We start from the raw sequence: 26,060 nt of genomic DNA, 5'->3' as shown, positions 1-26,060 counted from the left end.
GTTAACGAATAAATGAGAAATTTTCAAATTTATTTTTCTGGGAAACAAAGCGTTCTACGAAGAAATGTTATTTTACGTTTTCGACTTATTTTCACACGTGAAACCACCTCCTGTCGATTATCTAGTCCTACTTATTCCGGAACATACCGTCGTTTAAGTATACTTGATAAATTTGCAAATTCGATTTTTTCGCGAACTAAGTCGAGTTAAAACTAGCAAAATGTTATTTTTAAAATAAAAATTAGATAATAGAAAGTAGATAGAAAATAACATTTTGTCAGTATATATATAATTATATATATAATTTATTAAATTTCATCTGTCAGCTACAAAATGAAATTCATTTACGCACGTAGAGTTCTCATTCACATTTGTCGGAGTTATCATTCAACCTCAATGCACAGATTAAACATAGATTATTATATAGATATATAGTACACTCTATACAGCATAAACATTGTATTAATTATCGGTTTATTATTATTATTATTATTACCTATTTATCGCTGCAAGGTTTAAAGGATAGTGCTGTCTGTGTTACGAAACACGCGCGTTCCATGTTAATTGGTGAAGTAACTTTACATGTGAGAACGACGAATGTAATTTCTCTTTAATAGACAGAACATTGTCGAAATTTTCGACAAATACAAACCCGTAACACGTAAGTAGGAAAGCGATAAAAGTCAACGATTCGTTTATCGCAATTTCCAATTTTAACAACGTCTCAAACGTTATTCCAGCGTATATTGCTCGAAATTGAATAGAAATTTGTGCAAGTTCTCAGTTAATAACGTTAGAGAAACGAATAGCGCGTTAATAATTTGCAACTCGTATTAGTTGGTGAAAGTTTGCGTATTACGTGTTCCGGTCGAAAAGTTTATCGACTTGATAAATTAACATAGCATTGCGACAGCGTAGCAAAGAATACGTGCTTAACATTCGATTAATATTACCATTCGCTTGAAATTAACTTCTTCGTGAAAATTTAATATCGATAGGATAAAGAGGATGTCACGCGGATTATCTCGAGATCAGAAATTAAATTACCAAGTAATTTGATGTTAAAATTTCTTATTATACACAATGTGTTTCAATAATTGAATATACGCGAAATTAACTTACGATATTATTCATCGAATTATAATGAAACAATTAGCTAGCAATTCGTTTATTCTATTATTTTATTATGTGTATGTTGAACAGATTTTTATACGTTTCTCGTACCTACTACGTGGTAGACATAATTTATTATTATGGTTTATCATCGTTTATAATTTAATAATCATTTAATATTGAAATTCGATATAATATTCCGGCGGAATTATTCTTTCACTATCATAATGAATTTAATAGCAGCAAATTTTATATATAAACGTAATAATGAATGCAACGAAAGTAAAGGTATTATATTCACTTTCGTTAAAGTAATCGGTTAATCATTAGAATACAATCTAACGATTATCAATATTAAAGAGCATCGCTTGTTTACTTCTTATAGCTTCGCCGCCTTCCGCATATTTTATATCTTCGTTCAACGTTTTAATTTTAGTACACGAACAACTTTCATAAATCGTCAGAGCTAATCTGTTGCAATGTAATCAGGAATGATAATTAAAAACTGAGCAGGTTAATTAGCCTAGTTCCATAAAGGACCAAATTAAAAATCCAATCAACAACGTACTTGAGCCAAGCTTAAATTCGATGCATGTGTTAAAATAACATTTCAACTTATTAATAATTCAACGATACTCTCCGCTGCATTGATCCTTTTTTTTTTTTTTTTAATTTAGAACGAAATACAATAGCCTGCTATTTTATTTATTGCCGTTACACGCTGTCGCTATTGTATCAGTTGTTTCGGAAAACTAGAAATAACAGGGAATTAAATTTCTATATATCCGTCGCTCGTTACATTACATTGACGTTACATTACATTACGTTTCATAGATATTTATAACGACGGTCTCTGACATTTACGTTGTCGATCGATGTAAGATAAATGAATTTCAGGAAGGAAGAGAATTGACATTTGATCATTTCAATTGCAATTACACGTAATCACAAACCATTTCGATAAAGGGAAATTTAATTTTACAAATACGAAATAAACCGAACAGATCGTCAACATATTTTTAACCATTCAATAAATAGAGACAGTAGAGGCCATTCGATTCTGAAATTAAAATCTGAATTTTCATTTCGGTTATCACGGTATAACGGAGAACTTTAGAATCTTTAACGTTCATGTACGTCCGTAACGTTCATTAACGTCACGTACGTTCATGTATGTAATGAAAGGAAAAACTTAACGTGTAAACGCACGTTAGATTGATTTTTATGAAACAGAAATTACAATAAATGAAATTATCACTCAGAAACATTCACTCAGCGTTTTGTCTATCCTTGGTTCGTACGAATACCGAAAAATTCAATTTTATCATATCATTTATCTAGTAATCCTGATCAATTATTTTCTAATGTTATAGAAAACCAGCAGGTGTTGCAACGTTCATTAACGAGCATGTACATATGTTAGCCATGAGATGTAAATTATACCTTTTAGTAAACAATTTCATTTGCCGTGGAAATTGAAGTTAGGACGTTTTAACGCTTTTTATTCCCCTTTTTTGCCTCTTATGACGCTATAACCATAACGCACTGGCAATGGTAATAATGTTTTTAAACTTTCTTTCTTTTGTTCATATTATGTTGCACATAAATATACGTGAAATAAGGTAATAATAATAGTAATAATAGTAACAATAATAGAAACAATAATAGAAACAATAATAGTAACAATAATAGAAACAAAAATAGAAACAATAATAGAAACAAAAATAGAAACAATAATAGAAACAAAAATAGAAATTCAAATTTTCAAATTTTCAAATTTTTAAAAATTCAAATTTTTAAATATTTAAAAATTCAAATATTCAAATTTTTAAAAATTCAAATTTTCGAAAATTCAAATTCTCAAATTTTTAGAAATTCAAAAATTTGAATTTTTAAATTTGAAATTTTAAAAATTTTCAAGAAACAATAATTGAGACAATAATAGTAACAATAATAGTAACAGTAATAGTAATAATAATAATAACAGTAATAATAATAATAACAATAACAATAACAATAACAATAACAATAACAATAACAATAACAATAATAATAATAATAGTAATAACAATAACAATAATAATAATAATAACAATAATAATAATAATAATAATAACAATAATAATAATAATAATAATAATAATAATAATAATAATAATAATAATAATAGTCGCTTATAAGTTTCCACTTACAGGGATGTTGTTACATTAGGCTGTTGCAATCTGTTTGAAACGACAAGTATATTCGTCAAACACAAAGTGACTGCTGCAATACAGAATTAAATTGTAATAAAACGACCGTTTCATTTTTTAATGTTATTACCAACAGGGCTCGTCGTGAGGCAAAATATTGCCACTTCTTCGTGACGACTATACTCGTCGAAGACGGCTAACTGGTTAAGTCTATCCGTTTAATGTTCTTATCATTTTCCACAGCTGCCTGCTGTCTTCCTATGAAATGTTCTACTTTCCTCTTATAAAATTTCTACGGAGACGAGTTCCATTGTCGCAAATTTCGCTCCTCGATCAATCGAATTATTTATGGGATGCTCCGACAACCATAATAGATAGAGCAACGCGATGAAAATAATATAATACGTTGATATAACGTATAAATTAATTATATCACGTACCATGGAATGATATATCATCGATAATGTCATTACCAAAGCGTCGATCTGAATAGTTTCGTTTAAGTTTGATAGCTAATCGCTAGCAAACTGCGTCGTAATAAATTGTCCTGGCTGATAGGAAGCAATTATACAAATTGAACGCGCGAATAGTCCGAGGAATTGTCTGAAGAAAGCATTATCTCTTGGAAATTTCATTAGAAGGTAAACTCTGCGTGGGTGGAACCCTATCTGTAAATTTGCAGTTATTTCTTATTGTGTGATCTCCTCATTAATTTTACAGGGGGTGCTAACAAGCAGACTGACGAACGAGGGTAACATTCCCTTTTGAACGCTTCTGCGAATTCTCCGTTGCCTTTGCCAGCTTTCTGTCCGATTATACAAAATCTATCAAACTAGAATTTGTCAATAAACCGCAGATTGTCGTACAAATTAATATAATTGTATATATTAATATAATTGTAAATATTATTGGCGGAACGGAGCTTAAATAAAGTACTTTGCCTCTGATAATTCACATATTTTCGCCGTGCTACGCACAAATTTTCTAACAAACGTATAAATATTAGCGGCATACTTGAAAACCACAAATACGATAAGTTCGTGTTTGTTCATTCGATGACCTTCGTGTCGCTTGTTGACTACAAAGAAATATTTTGATAAATAAGACATAATCGATAAATAATAATTATAAAAATAAACGAATAAGTAAATCTAGAATATTTTGCAAAGGAACAGTAATACTGGAGCAACTCTTCTGTTGGTCCAACTTAATAAACTTGATTGCAGAAGATAAAATTCTCGATCGTTGATCAAAGCAAAGTCGAAGATGCAAAGACACCTCTCTACACGCTGGAAGCATAAAACTTCACAAGATAAAATAAAAGATCGAAATTGTAAATTTGAAGGGATAAAGTCGCTGTTCCGATGTAAGCGAGATATCATTAACTTTCACTCTCACCTACGAATGGTCATAAATGTCTCAAAGCGTACAGAAGACACCAGGGAGAAACGATATAGCATCGATAAAACTTTTATTATTAAAAAAAAATTACCACATTCGAAGTTTTTATTTGGGGACTTTGAAACGCTCCCTGCTAAAAACCTTTAACGCCCCCCCCCCCTATATCTTCTTCTTTTTATACCTCGGAAGCAGTTTCACAAGTTTCCTGCCCTTTTCATTATTTTAGACCTAATAAGAAGATATTTTTAAGGTGAAAAAGACAGTACGTTTATCATCGATGTCAGTCCGCTTAGATTCTATGGTAAATTCATACAGAATATCTTAATCAGTTAATTGTCTTTGGCGAGTATACTCGTCGTGCGTAAAAAATAGTTAAAACTTGCTGTTTTCAATTGCGATAAATTTCGGCAATAAAGTTGAAAAATAAAAAAGTCGTTTCGTTACAACTTAACGCTAGAACTACCGATAGTTAACACGAAGCTATTTCTACTAAAACCAGCGAAAATGACTGGTCTTTAAAAAATACGTAACAATGGAATATTTTTATATTTAGTGATTTATTACTTTCTTACAGAAGGAATTCCATGTTATGTAGTGCATTTTTGGGATTATTAATACATCTGGGACCATCATCCCTGAACTAGGATTGATACACTTATAATAGGATTGATACACTTCCTGATAAATGTTATCATTATATCGAATGACACGCAATAAACATTTTAAGAACGCGTGGCAAGTTGTACAAAACGAGGAAACTGGTTAATTGGGATTCAGATTGTGGGAAACAGATTGTGGGACCCTTTTACCCTTTTACACCTTGACAAGTACCGGGTATTTTAACTGATATTGGTATAGGTAGCCTTGATACATTATTTTGAGTTTGAATACATAAAAAACAAAACAAGATTCGTTATATTATTCTTTTAGTTATCGTTGCAAAAGTCATTACATCATTGCGGAAAAGAATATAACATGAAGTAGGAATTTTAAAATAAAATTGTAAAACCAGTCAATTTCACTAGTTATTCTGGTTTAGTTTATTTGACAACTTAATTCCATACTACACAGTTGCACATACCCTGTGTTTGAATATACTCGTCATCGCTTTTTAGGAAAACGTTTTCCAAACAGGTGGCAACAGTCGACTGGCCAAGTAGATTATTAGCAACTTCGTCAAGAAAGTTTCTAATTTTATGAAGGAAACGTAAAATGTAGAAATTGGTAATTTTAAACACGAAAAAAAATGTAAAGATTGTATAGCTTCAGTGTAGGTTCAGTCGCTATCTCCCTTTCAGAACATTTTAGAAATCATCTACAAGATCATATTGACCATTAATTCTCAATCTTTTCGTCCCCTTCGTGTCTCTTATGTCAGATGGAAGGGAGTGTAGGAAGGGAATGTCAACGATAATTTACCTTCTACCCTTGGTGAACAACTTTCAGATAGAAATGGCGGAACCTTCAAGATATATCGAATGATATTTATTAAGCCGTCCCATTAGAGTGAACGAGAACGGAATGTAGCATTAACTTGGTACATAAAATCCCACCCCACTTTGTCTCCAGCATATTGCTTGTACGGTTCTGCAACCATGTAACATTTGCCCTTAATGCGATACAAGTATGAGAAGAGCTTCGGTATGTTGCAGCCTAAGTATCGTGAATTACGAGCGCAATAAAAATGTTAATGCTACAACAAGGAAAACAACGTTCCGATTTGTTTAATTCTTTTAATTCGAATCACGAAAAAAGCACATGTTCATTCAAAATGATAGTAATCCGTGTTATGAAAGAAGCAAGGACGAGCATATAAATTGATTTGAATTTTTCAAAATATTTGTTCAGATGGCGAATCGAAGAGATGAAAGGCGAATCGAAAGTTGAAAGATTTCGAAATAAATTATTTTTTTAACGTTCTGTACGTGTGCGAATCTTCGAAACACGTTCCAATGTCCGTTGCTCTAAACCCAGATAAAGAAAGCTTGAAAAATAAACCTCTACCTTGTTCATCGCAAAAACTCAAGTCGTTTGATCTGACCTTACGAAGAAATTATTCAATTGCGAAGGATGTTGCGATAGTATTGCCGTACACTGTACATGACCATTCTATGGCAAATCGATCATTCTTTCGCGTCGCGATGTCAGGGATTCTTTTTTTTCCAACTTGCCAACTCGAGAAAGCGAAAAAACTTTCGACAGATCTAACTCACGAAGATGGAAGAGATCGATTTACGTAAATGGAAAGATGCGTAGCTATCTTTGAATAAATAAAAAACTTACATATTATTTAAACGAAAAAGGTCGTTTCAACAAAGATCCATTTTGAGATCAAAACAAAGATCCAAAATTTCTCCCTATCGCGCTCTCTTTTCTCTCATCTTTACATACTCATTGTGTAATATCATGGTCATATAGCAGTTTCAACAATGTTTCGACCATGTAACGAGCTATCCTAATCACATCGAACTACCACGGAAAATGCAGTCGAACAAGCAGACTAACGCCAATGATTCATAGACTCGTGGCAAACGAAAATTAATCGCTGCGAGTCTTTTTCCTGTCGTTGCTATATACTATGTATGTATGTATGTATATATGTACGTACATTTATATATGTAGCTTGCTCCGGACATACAGACTAACAGATAATAACCGAAGAGAAATATCCAGGCTGTGTCACGCGACAAAAGCCACTAGCATGATTTAGGATGCCACCAGTGATAAAGGATATGCATCTATTATTTATAGTGATAAAAATTCTATTACTTTCCTCTCACAGTACTGTGTCTAACTAGACTGTGAATATTTATTGCGCGCTCATATTTCCACGAAAATAATTAAGAGAGACACTTGAACCGGAAGTTGCCGTTATTTGTTAAATATTATATTAGATCGTGGCAAAAGTTTCTTTCGTTCTATAAGGAAATCATAGACGCGCAACATTTTTCTGTTTTCTATTATTTTATCGAATTACGTACGATCCATTTTGTCCTATTAAGATGAAGATCGCATTGTTTGACTGAATTTTCGTGTTTGTATAAAGATGCGTTGTCGTAAAAGATATGTTTGTAAAACAAAGACGAATAGGGGACAACCTGCTGTTGTTACAAGCAACAGGTACTCTACTTTAGATATTTTATACGTTTACGTATACGACATCCGATACGTTTTTACACGTTATGAGCACGTTGTATCCATTTCTGCATGATTTCAGATTTCTCTTGAACGTATAAAACGACCACGATATACATATTCCAACGAAAATAAATAAAAACGCGCTTCATTAACCAGGCACACGTCAACGCGTAAATTCAACAAATTGTGGAACTTTGAAATTGCACGCAGACAATACGTGGATGCGTATGGCGCAATTTTTATTTTCTGCCACAATTCACCCTCGGAGAGTGAAATCTACCTCTGACAATTTCCCGCTATTGCTGTAACATTGACGGATACTTTTATCGAACGATAGGCGCTGATCGAAAGATGTAACTCTCGTCCGAAAAGTTTCTTTCTATGTATACTTGTGGCTTGAAAGCTATAACGGAAAATCGGAAAGTAGGCCGATTCTCGGAGGTGAATTTCATCCCCTTAGAGCAACTTTGGACAGCGAAAGAATGTGCTGTACGCGTCTCGGAAGTTTCATAATCTTTCGAAACTTGTCTTGTAAGTAGAAAATTTGCTTATATCTGTTTTGAATATTTTATACGCTTCTGCATTATTTCGTACACTCTGTGTACTCGTTTTCGAATTTCTCATAAACGCAGAGAAAACGTACGCGACGACTGTTCTATGCATCTCGTTTTTTGAAAATGAACGATAATCGCAAGAACTTGTAACGTTGAAGAACGAGCCACTGACTGTCGTCGTTGATCTTTCAGATCATCCTCGCTTTTATTTAATTACAGCTAAGTGGAAAACATCGGTAGCGAACACAACGTCGTCGATATCCCGTACAATACGTCGTGTTACGATATTACGATGAACATCATTTGTCAGCATCGGTTTCCCGTTGCCTTCGGCTTGCGATCTGATCTTTACAATTCTTGCGAATACGCCTTTCAACGACGCTTTAAACTCGTGGCCGTTTTCCAGGACAACGCACACCGCGCCCGATAGAAATATCGAAAGCGAAAGCTTTCTCTTGTTGGCGGATAAATGCCCGTGAAAGCTTCGGATCGATAAGGGACACGGTATGTTAAATTCTTTTTCTTCGAAACAGGTCTGATGCAGCTTTCGATATCTCGGAGAAGTGATTCACGCGATAATCGTTTCCCTTTGCGACGATTCTGTGAAAAGCTTCACACGCTTTTCCGCTACACACGACAGATCGTCACTCTTTCTATCGAATAATCCAAGCCGAATCCAAGTTCGACAAGACCAATTCCGCAAAATTCCTGTCTCTCGCTATTCCTCGTGTAGAAGATTTACTAAGTTGAAATTTCACAGATCGTAGCTGCTAAGCTACTCGTAAGTTACTCGCAAATCCTTTCGTAACTTGTATCTCGTCCTTGCATCGTGTTTCTGCATATTCTTCCCAATAAATTCTAATTAAACCGCGGATCCTTATTTGGAGAATGTAAAAAGGTAGAATCTCGGTTGAAAATTGCCTTACCAACCAATTGCTTTAGAAAACGCTACTTTATATATTTTATATATTTTTTCGTGTTCCATTTCGAATTTCCTATGAATGGAATTCAGGAATCCTAGGAATGGAATAAATGGAGTATTAAAATCTTTCCGTTTAATTACAAGGTGGTCACAAAGCGAAAAGGTCAATGAAAATATTCTTGTCGCGCTTTTTCTCCTCTGCGATCTTCCGAGACGTTAAGAAAATCGAAATTGTAGGATTTTAAAAACGAACGTAAGACTTTGACGTTATCGAGAAAAATATTTTGACGTGAAACGATATCGCGATAAAGCCCGCTTAAGCTCGGTATTATCTTCGACGTAGAATAAACTTCTGCCCTTTTTTTAACTCGTCGAAGTTGCCTTAAGTTGTTTTAGCTGTCATCCTGCGCTACTTTCACTATCACTAAAAATTTCTCTCAGAAATTCCAACGAGAAGCAAAATTAAATAAATCTGCGTGCATAGTAATTGCGTTTTGTTATCACGACAAGAATCGCGTTAGTAGGAACGTAGTTTCAGCTTTTTTATTCGCCGCCAAAACGTTCATTTTTGATACTGTCAGTTTCGTTTGGATAGAAAAAGGGAAAAAAGAAAGGGAGATAATTCGGACGTCTTACTCGGCAACTTTGCCTTCTTAATTAGCAGCGAGTCAACGACTTGTACGAAATTCTCCACATTAGTCGGCGGCAGCTAATCGCGACAAATGGCGTGCAACGATGTGCAACTAGTCGTACAGCTGCGAAAAAAGCTATTCAGCTCGTTCGAGCAGGTTCAGTAATTTTAACGGCATAAGACATGTCCAACGTTTCGTGGAAAATTTTATCTGCGCTCTGTTTTTCTTTTATCGTTTTATTTCCATGACTTGGAGATCACTTCCAGGCTGAGCAAAGGGAATATTTTAATACCAGATCAAAAAGGGAAACAGCCTATCAAATCGAACGATGGAAGGTTTTTTAAAATAGATGACAAATCTGCCAAGTTCTGGGTCCCGTTAAGAGCATAACTAACTTACAACTGCGTGATAACTAGATCGCTGGTGTTCACGCGTAAATTCATTCGTACCTTCATCGAAGCGATAAAAAATATTTTTTAATAAAATTTCGGATCGATGGAATTACGAATTTCCATAAAAATATGCGAGCCAAATTAAAATTTGTCTCGTCCACTATCGATATTGCCACATCTACAATGTGTTTTCCGCTTCTCACGTTTCGCGTATATTTTTTTTTTTCATGCTACGCGAATTTCCATAAATATATAAACATCGGCAGTCTAATTGAAACCCTGAAACCCTCGAACCGATGTATTTCGTTCGAAAATCAATTAAAGCGATGTTTTTCGATAATTCGAGAAATTAGTTAACAACGAATTCGATTTGATATGTTTTCATTGGACGCGTTCGCTTTAATTGCCCTTTCATCGAACGCTTTGCCTCGGTCCCCTGTCTTAAACATTTCCTCGGAGGATGAACTTCTTAACGGACTTGATGAACGGTGTGGACTTAACGAAGGTAATTTTTTATACTCGCGGAATGATCTTTTTCAGAGAATCTTAACGATGGTCGAGCTGATAGAAGGAGCAATGCATGTCTTTTAAACGTCTTCGTTTAAATCATTACGAGATATTCGAATGAGTTGTAATCGACCATAAGCGTATCGTAATTGAATTATTAATTATTTATTAGAACAAACGATAATTAATATATATTTCTCGATGATACGTTTCTACGTGATATATCTCTTTTTCGTGAAAATTATCTCCTGAATTTTCCACCGTTTTGTACACCATGGTAAATATGTTCGTGAAATAGCTTTCACGATAAAAGTCTCTCGTACCTGCACGATAATAAAACTGTTTTTATTAAATCTCTTTCATTGTTTTCGAACAGAAAATCTATTCTCTGTTGTTTCTTATACGACGCGAAATACGTTCTACGACAGTGCGTCACCGTATAAAGGTTAAACTGTGTACCGTAAAAGGTCAGGCTACAAATGTTGAGAAAGTTGTTTTGAAAATAATGGAAAACGTCAAGATAAAATCAGCATTTCTATCGGTTTAATATCTTTGCATGGAATACAAATTTTATTAATTTTAAAACAATTGACGTTATTTTCAGCAAGTTATTCGGTAAAAAATTCAATCGATATTTCACAAACTGGTTGTTCAAGGGATATTCCTTTCTCCGTGGTTGCACAGAATACACATTATTTTTTCATTTTTTTCTTTTTTTCCTTATCGAACCTCTGAATTCGTATCACAGTTGCGCATAAATATGCACGACGTAAAATTGCGTTAGACGCTTAATTTGCAATTCTTTCGAAGAATAAAAACACGCGAGTAATCTCTGCAGTAAATTAATAAATTTACTTGAAAGGTACTTGCGCGAAGAAAACATTGTAAATTGCAATATTGAATAATTTTGATGTTTTACCGGAGAACGTTCTACGTACCGATAAAAATACCGTATTATGAAATTTAACTGTGATTCCACTTACCGAATAAGCTACCACTAACACTGGAAGATTGTGTCGCAACGTCGTTTCTCTGAAAAAAGAATATAAATTTCAATAAACATTGGTCGATCGTTTCTTAGCTTTCGTCTATGCCATCGATCTCGACGAATAGAATTTCCTTTGCAAGTAACAGCCGACACACACACACGCCTCTCTACCCGTACGCTTCCCTCGTTCGTGAATTTGGAATATGTTAAGGCTGAACTACATCAAGTTTTCTCCTGCTGGCGAAAAAACTTGTTTCTTGGCACTCGAGGTGATTTCTACGAGAACTCTTAGCTTGGTACGTTAAGAGCTGTACAGGCTACGCCGCCAAACTATACGTCGCTTGATAACTCGAATCACTTTGAATCGCAAACAACTGCAACAACACGAGCCAGAGAAGCGTTAATGGATTGCCGATCCCCGAACCGAGTGCCAAAACGCACTCAACGCGCACTGTTTTTATTCTGCTCAAACCGAGGAGGAAAAAAAAAAAGAAATAAAGGCACCTCATCCTCGTTGATCGATAGAATCGTTCTGTTTTGTGTCTGTTGGGGTAAACGAAGTAGCACAAGGTACGTTCCATCACGTTGCGAAACTCGTTCGCACATCGAAGGTAAATGAAGATACGTTTGAAGGAATGAATCCAATTAATTCCGCGAATTGGATGTGAATTCGAACAAAGCCAATAGGAAGCTGCGTCGATTCTCGAATTCTTCCAATAATTGGACAATAATGCCGGCCGCGGGTCAAAGATTGCCGCGCCGGGTTGAACGATAATCGATACTCGGCAATTTTATCAACGAACAATACGCAAACTGTTGTTTCGCGACGGACGCTATCGATAGAGCTGACGGTCGATGACGCCGCTCGAGAATCGTGCAAGGGACAGCAGTTATTTCTTTGCTATTTTTCGGATTAAAGGTTTCCATGCACTTCACCACATTCGAATTGTTAAATTGCACCGCTGTTGACGTACTTGCGTCCTCTGCTCCCATTGCCACGCGTTCGAGCGTCGCATCGAATTTTTGTTGTTCGCTGTTATTCAAAGTCACGTCAATCACAAAGGCTTTCGGCTGCTATTTCGCGTTAATTCAATTCGAGGATCAAAAAGCGGAATAACCGCGTACCAATGGCGACATTGACGCGAACGAGGCGAGTTATTGTTCCCTCGAGTTTGCCAGCAACCTATATGTTTGTTTTATATTCGCTTCTCATCATCCTCGTTCTCCTGGGTAGCACAGAATTTTAGTTACGTTTCTCCTTGGTTTACGTCCATGGTCTACTCTTTCAACCAACGACCTTCGCGTCTCTCCTACTGAACATCTACGCTCGAAGCTTGAAACTTGAACTTCACCTTCGAACGTACCTCTAACTACTTGTACTATCGCTGCGCCTAAACTTTGACAACGTACAGACGTACAAGATGTGAAACTCAGTGTGAGAATATGCAAAAGACGTATCAACACGACGGACCACGGACAGGCCACGGAGGTCTATTACGAAACTTCAAGACACAAACGGAAGTTGTGTAATTAAAAGAAAATAGTTCGACGTATTACTACGAAGTAGCTCACTCAATTTCCTTAACACTTTGACTGACACGCCGAAATCACATGTTTCACTCAGCACGCCACGGGAATATTTTTATTGTTCCAAGCATATAATGGCAAAATGATAATAAAATGACGATGTAAGACAACATTCTTCCCCAATGGACCATTTATCTTATTGGTGGTCAGGGGAGGCCACTGTGGCGCCTTGGTAACAATTGATAGCGACGCATTATAACAAGGCTTCGTTTATTTCAACAAACCAGTCGCATTCGTTATTTCGTCGCAAGCAAAACGTCCAGAATATATCGTTGAAACGTGTAGAAGATATTAGTAAACAGTATTTGCTCATTCTATATATAATAGTAAGGTATGTGCACACTTCTAACTTGAATTATATGATTATAAAGCAGCATTTACGATTATTTTCTAGTAATCTTAACTTAATGAAGAACGAAAAAGATTTCAATTTGAACGTTGAATCGCGAAAATTTTAAATATAATATAAATTAATATAAATCTTAAATCGCGAATTTTAAAAAGCAGGGAGAGCAGGGACACGGCGCAGCACACGCTGGAGCTTTGTCCGGCATGGGAGCTACACAGCTACTCCCTGCGGCACGTCATAGGTGAAAGATTGACACACCCTCGGCGATTCTAGAAACGATGTTGCCTCTTTTGCGAGCGAGCAGAAAGGGAGAGAAAGAAGAACTCTCACCCTTGTAGGATAACGCATGCAGGGGGATGGCGGTCAGGCGGCCCTAGAACCGCTTCATCGCCGTCCCAACGGACCCACGACTAAAACAGGGGATAACGCTAGGGGCAATGCCCCCCTTCCCTAGCATCAAATTCAACAGTCGGAGAATTATTAGGATTGGCTCGAACAAGAGGACGACGGAAAAGGGTGCAACTGAAGACAATTCATGAGAGGTTCCTGGAGCACTCCTGTCGTACTCTGCTGTTACCGATTATTAGCAGCAGCGGAGTGTTCATGAGGATTTCTTCACGTACAAAAAGAAAAAAAAGGTGGAAGAGTAATAAATAGCAAGAAGAAAAATACCGACTAAACAGTCGCAAATTCTTTTCATAGTTGCAACGTGAATCCCATAGAATTGGATAAAGTAAATTGATCGAAAAAAATAACGAATGTTAATGTTACGCATCAACGCAACTATCCTGTTATCGGGATCAAGAATGCGCATGGGTCGTGGCTTATTAACGCGTATATCGTCAGGCACATAGCTGTGCTGTGGTACTCCGGGGCACAAGGACCTCTGTTTTCGTGTTACCTAAGGGTAGTTACGGTACAAACGGGTCGATTGAGCGGTCGATGAGAAATTTGAGTAAGTCTCTCCCTGCGGAAACGCGAGTTTGGTCGACTAGTCTGGGTCAAGGGTCGAGCGACGGATAAAATTTTCGCGTGCAAACGCAAAAATTTAATTGCGTAGATTGGTAAAACCTCGGTTCGGTAATAAATAGAGTTCGCTTAAAAATAAAGAGACCTCGTTTCAAACGAATCAATGTGCACAGTGCACGACGTCGTAGTAATGATCAGTGGCTTCTTTGCAACTTGTAGCGAGTTAGACAATGAGTTTCCACTATATCTCGTTTATCTCACGAGTAACCCGCGCATCTCGCGAATTAGAAACGTAGTTTAAAGTTTCGATATGCAGTAAACCACTCGTGGCCATCAACGACGTGTTTTTAACATTTTAGATCTTGTTTAGCAGAATCGCTTGTTTATGAGACTCTGTTGTCCTCTTTGATTTGTTCGCGCAGTATCGCCCGACGGAACGGAAATTGCAAGCTGCAAGCTGCTCTTGGCTTTATTTGCAAATTTATTCGTGCGCACATATTTCTAATTACGATTAACATCACCAAGCAAGAGCAACGCAATCGATTGTCACACGAATCTCTTGACACGTGCGTTTTATGGCGAGAAAGAGGCAAAACCGTGTCGGCGGATTTGGCACGACATGCAAATTGCCAGCGTTACACGGTCAAGTGAATAAATATTCGCGTGTCTATTTCGTTCGTCGATGGAAAAATTTTATCAGCTCTGTAACTGATACGTTTTACGGCACGACGAACGATTTATAGCAAATTCTTAATGCTTACGATATAATTTACCAAGAGTTTATACCATCGAGTTTATAGGAGCTAGATCACCGGTCGAATATCCTGTCAAGGTATTTGATATTTCGAATTTACGTCTATATCGATAAAATCAGCAACACGGTAAAATGATACAGCTGTTGCCCTACGCGTTATTTTATATATTTCTATCAATTGCGTAGCATCGTTTTAGAAAATTACTGTAAGAAACTACTAGAATTATTTTCTGTTTATTATTTTACGTTTTTCTCTAATTTCAAACACCACGATCAAGTTGGAATAAAGTTAAATTGAAATATATCGATAAGGAGTGAAATTGCATGGCATATGTGAAAAAATAGACGAAATAGATTTTCATGATCTTGATGGCGTAAAGCGTCAAGCGTAATACTAGCAATATCAATACTAATGTCGATACGGGCAGTAAATTGATCTTGGTGGTTTAACGCACGGACAATCAAGTGCAACCGTGCAACATGCGGATTTAATCAAATTACATTAGAAAATTATGTATGTACACGAACGATACATGGCATATTTAACCCTTTGTATTCCTGTGTGGAGTGTGACTCGACATCAGTTTTTACCTCAGGAACTCCTTTGTCGAGTCCCACTAGACATTCTTTCAGACCCACCTTTTTTTGTGAAACGCGCGAAAAAAAGCCAGGATTGCATCCTGGAAGTTGTTCCAAGATATACCATACACTTAAAAATTACAAGGTACGACAATAGTGTGAATAAAACTGGTATTTAAATGAATTTGTTTCTTCCTTTGTTTATTTAAATTGTCTTCTTTTTTAGTTAAAGTAAATTTCAAATTGAATTTAAAAGCGTTGCGAGCTGCTGGTAACGAAATTGAAATAAAATTCAGAGTGGAAAGGGTTAATATCAAAGTCACCTAAAGAAATCGAAGTACCCGATATGATTGAAACTTAAAGACAGCCTCTCGTTTGACAAAACAATATTTTACCACTAAGTTCTTTTCTATCAGGTAAAAGCTAATTCTCGGATTATCGAAATCCACGATTACAAATATTAATTTCGACAAACGTTCTCGAGATCGAGCCTCCGTTCATCGATTAAAATATAAACTGCGTTTATCTGAAATTGCTCGTACATGCTGCGACGTAGAATTTTTTTTCAACGATGCTCGACAATTTCACTTTCAATTGTAAAAAATGTTACGCATCGAGCGGAAACATCTGACTCGAAACGATAACGTTTCATCAGAAAAATCGGAATGTTTCTATTTTTCTATGTTTCGTAGAACTGGCGTTTCTCGTTCGTCGTTTAATTCGTGTTTTGAATGATGTTGAATTTGACGTTGACTGATCGAAGAACGAGTGGATGAATTTGTAATAGAAAAGTATACTGAAATGATTAAAGGTATAAATATAAGGTATAAATTAAAGGTATAAATAAATATAAAGGTATAAATATAATATAATACTGATTCAGATCCTTAATCTTTTAGTATTACTAGAAAATGGAAGGATAGGGAGCACGTTCATAAATTTATGGCAAAAGAATATTACCAAAAAAGGTAAGCTTCTGGCTTTGGCTAGAGGCTACAGGGAACATAAAGAGAAATCTGTTTATTAGTTTCTTTGTTCCTAGACCTTGCAACCCAGAACATAATATACATTCAAGGGTAGGATAATATGCGCCGCTCCTTATTTGCAATATATCTGCGTAATAGCAATCTCCAGGCCATGGATATACATAAATAAAGATGTAGAATTTTTCATGAAGTTACTTCAACAGATGAAATATACGATAAATCGCAAGTTAATCACTTCTAAAACAGCGTCTTTTTGTGATTTTTTTTTAGAAGGAAAAGAAAGAAACGAAGTTATTGAATTTTGAGGTATGTTTTTATATATATTTAACGAATACAAAAAATTTCTTTTTAAAGTAAAAGAAAAATTATAACAGCGTAAAATTATTTCTAAGCCTATTTCATGGGCTGCATTTTTCAATCGGCGTGATCCTCCACTGAAACGAAGAACCAATAAAGGATTAAATTATTATATATTTTTCTTCTCGATGGACTAAAAAAAAAGAAGGCGGAAAATAAAAAAATGTGTTTTTTAAGAAGAAAGAATAAACTTCAAGGTGCTATAACAATTATTTAAATCAACTTTTTGACAAACTTTTTTAGTTCATCGAGAAGAAAAATATATAATAATTTAATCCTTTCTAGTTTTTCCGTTTCAGTCAAGAATTACGAGGTGAATCTTTCACGCCGATTGAAAACGATTAGAAATCTGATATAATTTTTTTGTTAACATTAAAAAAAATTTGTTGTATTCGTTAAATATATATAAAGCCACACCTCAAAATTCAATAACTTTGTTTCTTTCTTTCCCTTCTAAAAAAAATCACAAAAAGACGCTGTTTTAGAACATTCTAATTCAGGACACCCCGTTAAATAATCATATCGTCGAAGTACGTAAGAATTTAAAGCGAGGATCAGCTTCGTGACTGAGCTCGTCTCTGCGTACGAGCGATGATAAGTCAGGAAAACGTTGATATTTAACTAAAAGTTATTACCGTATACGCGTAAACGTGTTCCTGTCGCATCTACTTCACGCGCTGCAACGCTAGGCGTTCTGACGCGTCATAATCTTTTAGTCGGCTAAATGTAATATCAATCGTTAGCAGAGAAACGTGAAAGCATTTCGGAGTATTTCTATGTACGAGGATTTATCGAGAAAGATATTAAAAATACATTTATCAAACAGCTTACAGCTTAAACAACTGCACACGCCTCTCTGCCTGCGTCTTTACGTAGAAAATAATTTCTCTATCCAAGAGATGTACGCAGATTTTTCCAACTGGCCGTATTTTCACTCTATTAAAAGGCTCTATACTACGAAACACGTAATACTTTCTACGAAACCATTTAATAACAAAAGCGACGTAGAAACGTTCGTTCTGTTGCACAGGCGAACGATCAAAATGCGTTTCTTTCATTTCACAGTTTTTACGGGATTCAGAGAGACCGCTGCGGATGTTAAACCGCGTTCGACAAATATGGCGGAAGACGATTTATCTAAAGTTGTCAGGAAACGAGAACAGTTTATATAATTGGAGTTCGTATAATGGAAGCTTACCAATTTTTCTCGCTACGTATCGCTCTTTGCTCGAATAATACCAGCAAACGTTCCGTTAATTGGGCGTTAATTAAAGTTTTGTTTCAATAAACGCATTTCTACTCTACTTGTATTTTTCTCGATAAATTCCGTGTACGCAGCGAACGCTGAAATGCTTCTACGTTTCCATGCTAACGGTCCATGTTACCATTTAGCCGACTAATTGTCAGTGATTAATAAATTGTGATAATTGCTCGATAAAAAGCGAGTGATAAGTGAATTTATGATACGATTAATCAGCTCTTCCGGATCTCTTTGAAAGCGTGTGCCTAGAATGTGTCGCAAAAGGTAAACGGTGACGAGTATACTCGTCAAACACGGAGTACGTGTGGCTGTTATAACGTAGAATGAAATTGCAACGAAACGACTGTTTTATCTTGTAATTTTATTAATGTCGGCTTAACATTTGGCAATGGCGTAACTCGTATGATGTAACTGAGTGAGAAAACGTTGTTTATAAAGGTTAAAGTGTCGTGTATGGTAATACCCCATACAAAATGTTTTATGGAAACATCGATGGATCTCGAAGAGGAGTTTCGCGTTTTATACCTTTCGCTGAAAAGGCGGATGCTAAAATAACGTTATAATCCACATTATATGCAGGTGAGAGATCAGTGATAAAAGATAAAATGTGAAGACACGATGGATCTGCTATATTCTACGTTCCATCGAACCACGAAATATCTTGGAGCCTTTAAAGCGTACGGAACAGAAAATTTCGTTATCGAAGCAGATGAGAATGTAACAATGTAATGGTGCAAAATTACAATACATATATGCGATATAAAAGAATAAATCTGTTCGTTTCTCACTTGTCTTTTCAACAAAATCCATTATCTTTTATTATCGTAAGTCAGCAGCTAGAATATACGATTAATTCTAAAAATAGTGCAAGTGATTTAAGCATTTAAGAGGCACATTTTCGAACAAACTGCTCGTAAAATTGTACGACGCGTAAATCTCACTTTAGAAGATCGTATATTTTACGAAACGTTTTATTGCGTGTCGGAAAAATACTTTTTAACGCGCTCGAACGCCGAACGTCGAACGTCGAAACGCGTCTAAAAACGAGATACAGCGGCGATCGAAGGGAAGTTTAAAATTCACAAAACTGTGTACGATAACTGCACCTTACGTACTAATTGCGACTTTCATCACCAACAACGTTGAAGACAGTCATCCGTATCAAGCTTGTTCGCAATCCAATTCTTCTTATCAATTACAACTTTTCTTTTTTTCTAAAACTGTCGCGTTTCTTTTATCCTTTTTTTTTAAACTTCCTCTCGTCCTCCATCGTATACGACTTGCTGCAATTTCACAGCCACCGGCACGTACGTGCCACAGAATAGACGATTATCGTCGACGATTTTGAACAAATTTTAGAAAGAAGAAAACTTAATAAAATTCGTGATGTATCAATTTGAAGCTGCCTCACCTTATCCGCCAACGTAGATGAAGCAGTAAATACACCGACGTACGGATACTGTTTGCAACCACTGGGCGTCTACATTTCTTTTCCACCCCTGTCTTTCCCATTCGCCCACACATTTTTCCCCCGTCACGTATCTCGCACACACGCGTGCGCTATACGCACATACGGAGAATTACAGCACGCGAACCACACAAATCAGTCTCAATTACGAATTAATAAAGAAAGTCGATGTTTCCCGCGGAGATGATCCGCAAACTATATCTTCCGGGTATTCGGACGTGATTTCCATTTCGAGATACGATTTGGAATGCCAAAATGAAATTAGCGTGGAGATTGCCTTGAAATTAGAGTTGATTGTGGAACAGATTGGAGTTTGTTACTGGCGACGGTTAGCAAACTGTGAGACGGATCGTAAAAAGGATTTCGTGCGGCGTATCCTCTGATTAATAGTCTTTTGAACTGTTCATTAAGACGAAACGCTGCTGGATAATGGGCGGAGAAAATTTTCTTGAAATCTGTTTTGCTCCGCATGGGGTAGACGATCCAGGGATATTTTTGACTTGGACGAATTCTACCGACATCTATGGAGGCGTCTCCTAGCGAGCGATTCGTCGTAAGGTTGTTGGGGGCAGACCAATCGGATTCAAAAACCCGAGTACGACGGGTATTGAAAAATTTCGAAAGCGGAACAAAACCAATTTTCATATCAATGACTGAATCTTTCTGACGATTGGAAAATTGGACGGTTTCCCGAGAATTTCGTGAAACCACGTGTATATATGTCCGCGAATCTTTTCGTCGAGTCTGAAGAATAAATGCACGAATAGAAAATTAGATGAGAAACATTAGATCGAGGAAAGGCGTGGGAAACATTAAATATCTTTGCATAGACAATTTTTATCGGATTGTCGGGACGTTTTTATCGAAGTTTCAGTCCTTTTCTATTGCGATTATCTGTGTCGCGGAATGATTTACATAAAAATGAATTGAACAAAGGTGAATGTAGAATACGAATACTTTTGAATGTAGAATACGAATGTAGAATACTTTTCCCCAACTTTCAAGCTTTCCCTGCAGTAATATAAAGATTCACGTTCCCTTCGTACATAAGATCGAATGTAAAACTTCTAAATAAGAAAGCCAAGCCATCTCTTTGAAATCAGAAATGGTCGATCACTTGAATCTGAATCTTAACAAATAAACATAGATGGTGGCTTCAAAGGTTATTCGATATAAAGAATCTTCGAGTTCGTCATCGAATCTACATGCAATCGCGAAAGGTTAATCGCTGTTCCACGGAGTCTTTCTCGCCCGAAACATTTTACCCGTATTTTATTATGCATCGCTTCTAATTTGACCGACTTATCGAAACAAACGAAATTTACCTATTGCGTAAACTCTCTCGAATAGGACGATGAAAAATAATTTCCAAGCCGCAGGTAGGTAACTCATTGTCGGCGCATTGAAATTCAAATTCTACGAGACACCCGTACACTGCACAGATCGTGGACAGATGAAACATTGGAGGAGACAGAAACGCGAAATTATCGGTAGCGGAGAAAGGAGAAACGAGGTTAAAATGGAAATATAGAAAAAATGTATGAAAGAAGAATGAGTCTAAATATCACATGGCAGAATTGAACTCTTCAGGTAGGTTTCTCCTTTCGATAGACCAGAGATTACGTGCACTGCATTTAAATGAAAATTGAATTTCCTGTATACGTACTACAAAGTATAGAGTAATTTGCCCATGCGAGATAAAATTTCAAAAGGAAATTCACCTTCATTCGCTTTCTATTTAGTTCATTAGTTTCGGGAATAAATAATACAGACAGGTAATTCTATTTTACTTTTCGATCATTCTTTCGATCTTTACGTATTAAGCTCTTTATGTTGCCTGAATTTTCAATACTTGGGAAATTTATTCCCACAATCACGCAATCCAGAATTTCGATTAGTTTTTATTTATTTATTTATTTGAGACGTTGAATATTTCCAACTCTAATTTACTGTCGTTCGAGAAGAAGGCGCGAAAAAGTCGGGTTTAAATCGAATAGACGAGAAGAAGAAGGAATTTTATAACGTTTAAAGCCACGTTTTATTTAATTCTATGGAATAGGTTCGCGGAATATTTTCAATTATTCGATAAACTTAGTTTCTCGTTCGAGCATAAACATGCACTTGCACGTTTCGTCCACGCAATTCCTGCGATACCACGCTCAACGATTAACTAATTATATCATTGTAGAGTATATAGGCTTATTAATTAATATAATAAATTATTATATACTTCAGGTGAACGTACAAGCGCGCGTGTGTGTGATGACTTTATTCGAAAAAAAGAATTTGTTCTTGTCGTTGCGTTGTTCGTTCATTCATTATTCATCTGATTAGTAACATCTGGTTCTTAATACTCGGTCCTAATAGTAATAGCAGTAAGCTGGCTTAATTTTCCTCTAATTTTTAAAATAGTTTTAATATTCAACGCTGTTTAACATTTCATCCTTGGAACACTCTCAGTACGTATGTATAAATAGTGTGTACGTGTGTATTTTTTATCGTAGTTTAGGGTATCTTCCACCTCAATTTCCAAATAGTTTCTTTTAAATTCATTTTTATGAAACAATACTGACACGCAAGAAGGGTGCATCAAACAGTCTTCGACTGTTACTTCCTCGTCGATTATTCCACATCACATGGAAATATTATTTGAAATTTTTATATTTACATTGTGGATATACGAATATTTATATTTTTACGGTCACACTAAAGTGTTAAAACCCGGACAGATATTTGTCGTACTTTTTAAATATCCTAACGAAGATTATACTTTGAATGTCCTATATATCGTTGCATATTCTGTGAATTCTATGCATCCTTAAATTCTATTACTCGCTTCTTTTATCTTCCGAATCTTTAAACATTTCCCACACGTATACGTGTCACAATCTGATTGTTTCGCACAGAACATGAAACCGGTATACCTGGTCGTTAAAACGTCACCAAATTAATAGTGAAACGAACGAATGATGATATTCGTCACATCGTTATTGCTACTTTAACCAATAACCAATCTCGTTCTTTCTGCTCGAGTAAAAAGTCTCGTTAAAAATACCAGTTTTTATTTTATATAAAAAGGAAAAAAATTCCGACCTTACGATATTAATTCTATGCTAATTGAACGTAATTATCTTCGAAGAAATTGGCTTGCGCGCTTCTTATGCATAAATGCAGCATTTCCGCGTAAGCTGATTCGTTGTTTGCTAGGTCGCGATTTAGCGAGCTATCGAGAGTCAAAAAGCAATTTCGCTTCCTTTCTTCGACCCTTGTTCCAATTGGACCGAAACTACGCTCGTTACATCGACGGAAAAGGTACGAAAGATTTCGCAAATCGGAGGAGACGACGCTGGGAACAACGGAAAAGTTCCTCGAAACGTTTATCCGTGGTCGTATCTCATGCGAGTAATTCCAATCGATGCCCGGGATAAGCGTGACCCGTATTCCATACCGCCGGGTGTTCATCGATGTCACTGAAATTTTCTCTCGCTTTCAACTTCTCTACGCTAGTTAATAAAGCGCGGCAATCGTTGCAGGGTATCTCTCCCACGCGTTTACGCCGAATCGCCTACAGCATGAACCGATATCGCGCCTTTTTTCGTTTACTATTGCGCAGCTTCAACTACGACCTTTCCGCGACACGTATTTCAATGCTAGCGGCTGCGACAAAAGCCGCATGAAGCACGGCGAATTAAAAGCGCGTCAGAGTAACGCGGAAAACATTGTTCGTAGTTTTCGTTAAAAAATGATTTGCAGAGGAATTTTACCGTTGCAAAAACGGTGTATGTAAATGGTGGAGATAGGAACAAATGGATAATAGATTTTTTCTTTTGTAGCGCGGGCGATAATATTTAACTTTATCAGGTAAATAGAATACCCGCTCGTTCGACGAATTTTGTTTTACGATCGAGCCCCTATGACTTCAAAAACCTGCACGAGGCTGCAACAATTTTCTTTGATTCCTTTCGTTTCGCTGCCTCCTATAAGTGAAAATAAAGCTTGCTTTAACTCGAATCATCTACACGTCCGGATACGTTATTTTAGCTCTGTAACTCGAGTTTAGAACACGATCTAACCCAGCCCAGACTTCTACATGGCCAAGTTTACCTGTGCGAGTACAACTTCCATATTGCCGCTACTCTAACAAGTTGCTCTCTGCAACTCCAACTTTTCCAGCTATACGTTACGAGCCGTCAGCAACCAATCTTTCTTTCTATTGTTGACATTGTCTGGAATAACCATAAAGATATAGAAATACAGAGTACGAGGGTCGTACGTTACCGTGTAAATGGATGCGATATGAGAATGGGAAGAGAATGCCCTGTTAGACGGATAAAGGCGCCTTTTGTCCTTGTTCAACGCTAATCTTACCAAGCCCGGTGAAACGACATAGAAAATTTTATTTAAAATTGTGCATTTGCCCATATTCATTTCGTTAAGAGTTAGTGTTAATCAGGTACGATGGTTAATCTGTGTTACACACTTACGTATGTAACTGCGATAACAAAACTTTCCAACGGTTTCGTCGATACAAGTATAACATCGAAGCGTAAGTGCCAATAGGCCTAACCAGTCATCGATATCCCTACAATCCCTCCACCGAATATTTGGAAAAAGGCGTGACGAAAATGACGTTCGAAAACGAAAATTCGTTTCCTTTTGTCGTCTCTCAATATCCCCACTACGCACGCGGTTGGTAGGCATCCGCTACCGTTGCCACGTGTCAACGGTCAAGGACGAAAGTGACGTTCGAAAACGAAAATTCCTTTCTTTTTATCGTCTCTCAATATCCCCACTACGCACACGGTTGGTAGGTGTCCGCTACCATTGCCACGTGTAAACGGTCACGGACGAAAATGACGTTCGAAAAATAAAATTCCTTTCTTTTTGTCGTCTCTCAATATCTCTACTGCGCACGCGGTTGGTAGGCGTCCGCCACCATTGCCACGTGTAAACGGTCACGGACGAAAATGACGTTGGAAAAATAAAATTCGTTTCTTTTTGTCGCCTCTCAATATCCCCACTACGCACACGGTTGGTAGGTGTCCGCTACCATTGCCACGTGTAAACGGTCACGGACGAAAATGACGTTGGAAAAATTAAATTCCTTTCTTTTTGTCGTCTCTCAATATCCCTACTGCGCACGCGGTTGGTGGGCGTCCGTGACCGTTGTCGTGTAACAATGGTCGTGGACGAAAATGAAGTTTGAAAACTAAAATTCCTTTCTTTTTGTCGCCTCTCAATATCCCCACTACGCACACGGTTGGTAGGCGTCCGCGACCGTTGTTACGTGACAACGGTCACGGACGCCCACCAATCGCGTGCGTAGTGGGGATATTAAAGGGCGACAAAAAGAAACGAATCGGATCAAGAAAACATTTGTTGAATCAAGAGTTGTACGTAAAGAGTCGAAAACGAGAATTGTTAATAAATATACTATTAAACATCTACACATCCTGCACCAAATAACCTCACGTATTTACCGTACGAATGTGCGTGCGTTATTAGACGAACGCATTATATATATATTTCGCATTTTCAGTCTTCGTCGTCGTCGATCCTTATCGTTTTAAAAGTCGTACGGTTCCAGAGCATTTGGTCGCAGTCGCAGACCTTTCGGTTAGCGAGCTCGTTAGCGACTGTCTTATGAAACTCTGGGCAAAGAATCACGAGAACTGCGTGCGGATGGCGAAGAATGAACCTACAGTTTTAGGTCTGAATTTAGATCCCGAACGATCGGAACCACACTGAGACAGACGTCTGTCTTTCTTTGTATATTTACGCAAATAACGCGAGACGGGAAATGTAAGACGCAAGTTGTATCCCAACTTCTTCGAAGGTCGACGTCAGACGCATATCGATGGAAGCTAAAGGTTTTTCGTCATTGCGCCAGTCATTTCCACCGTGTTTTTAC

The 26,060-nt window shown here is 36.7% G+C and overlaps 1 protein-coding gene and 1 long non-coding RNA gene across 6 annotated transcripts in view; both read right to left on the bottom strand.

The window, feature by feature from the left end:
• The window catches only part of LOC126926795 (uncharacterized), a 336,576-nt gene that overhangs the window by 240,938 nt on the left and 69,578 nt on the right, over positions 1–26,060 (bottom strand). The gene's annotated exons all lie outside the window — the stretch shown is intronic.
• The window catches only part of LOC126926885 (uncharacterized), a 30,803-nt gene continuing 7,901 nt past the window's right edge, over positions 3,159–26,060 (bottom strand). The window contains exons 2-3 of the long non-coding RNA XR_007714989.1: positions 11,835–11,881; positions 3,159–3,335 (exon numbers count right to left, since the gene is read on the bottom strand). This is a non-coding gene — a long non-coding RNA (uncharacterized LOC126926885). The remainder of the gene's footprint in view (positions 3,336–11,834; positions 11,882–26,060) is intronic.

This window comes from Bombus affinis, unplaced genomic scaffold (genome assembly GCF_024516045.1).
Source record: "Bombus affinis isolate iyBomAffi1 unplaced genomic scaffold, iyBomAffi1.2 ctg00000059.1, whole genome shotgun sequence".
NCBI classification, from domain to species: domain Eukaryota; kingdom Metazoa; phylum Arthropoda; class Insecta; order Hymenoptera; family Apidae; genus Bombus; species Bombus affinis.
The sequence above is the reverse complement of the archived record's forward strand: the minus strand, read 5'-3'. Positions and strand labels throughout refer to the sequence as shown.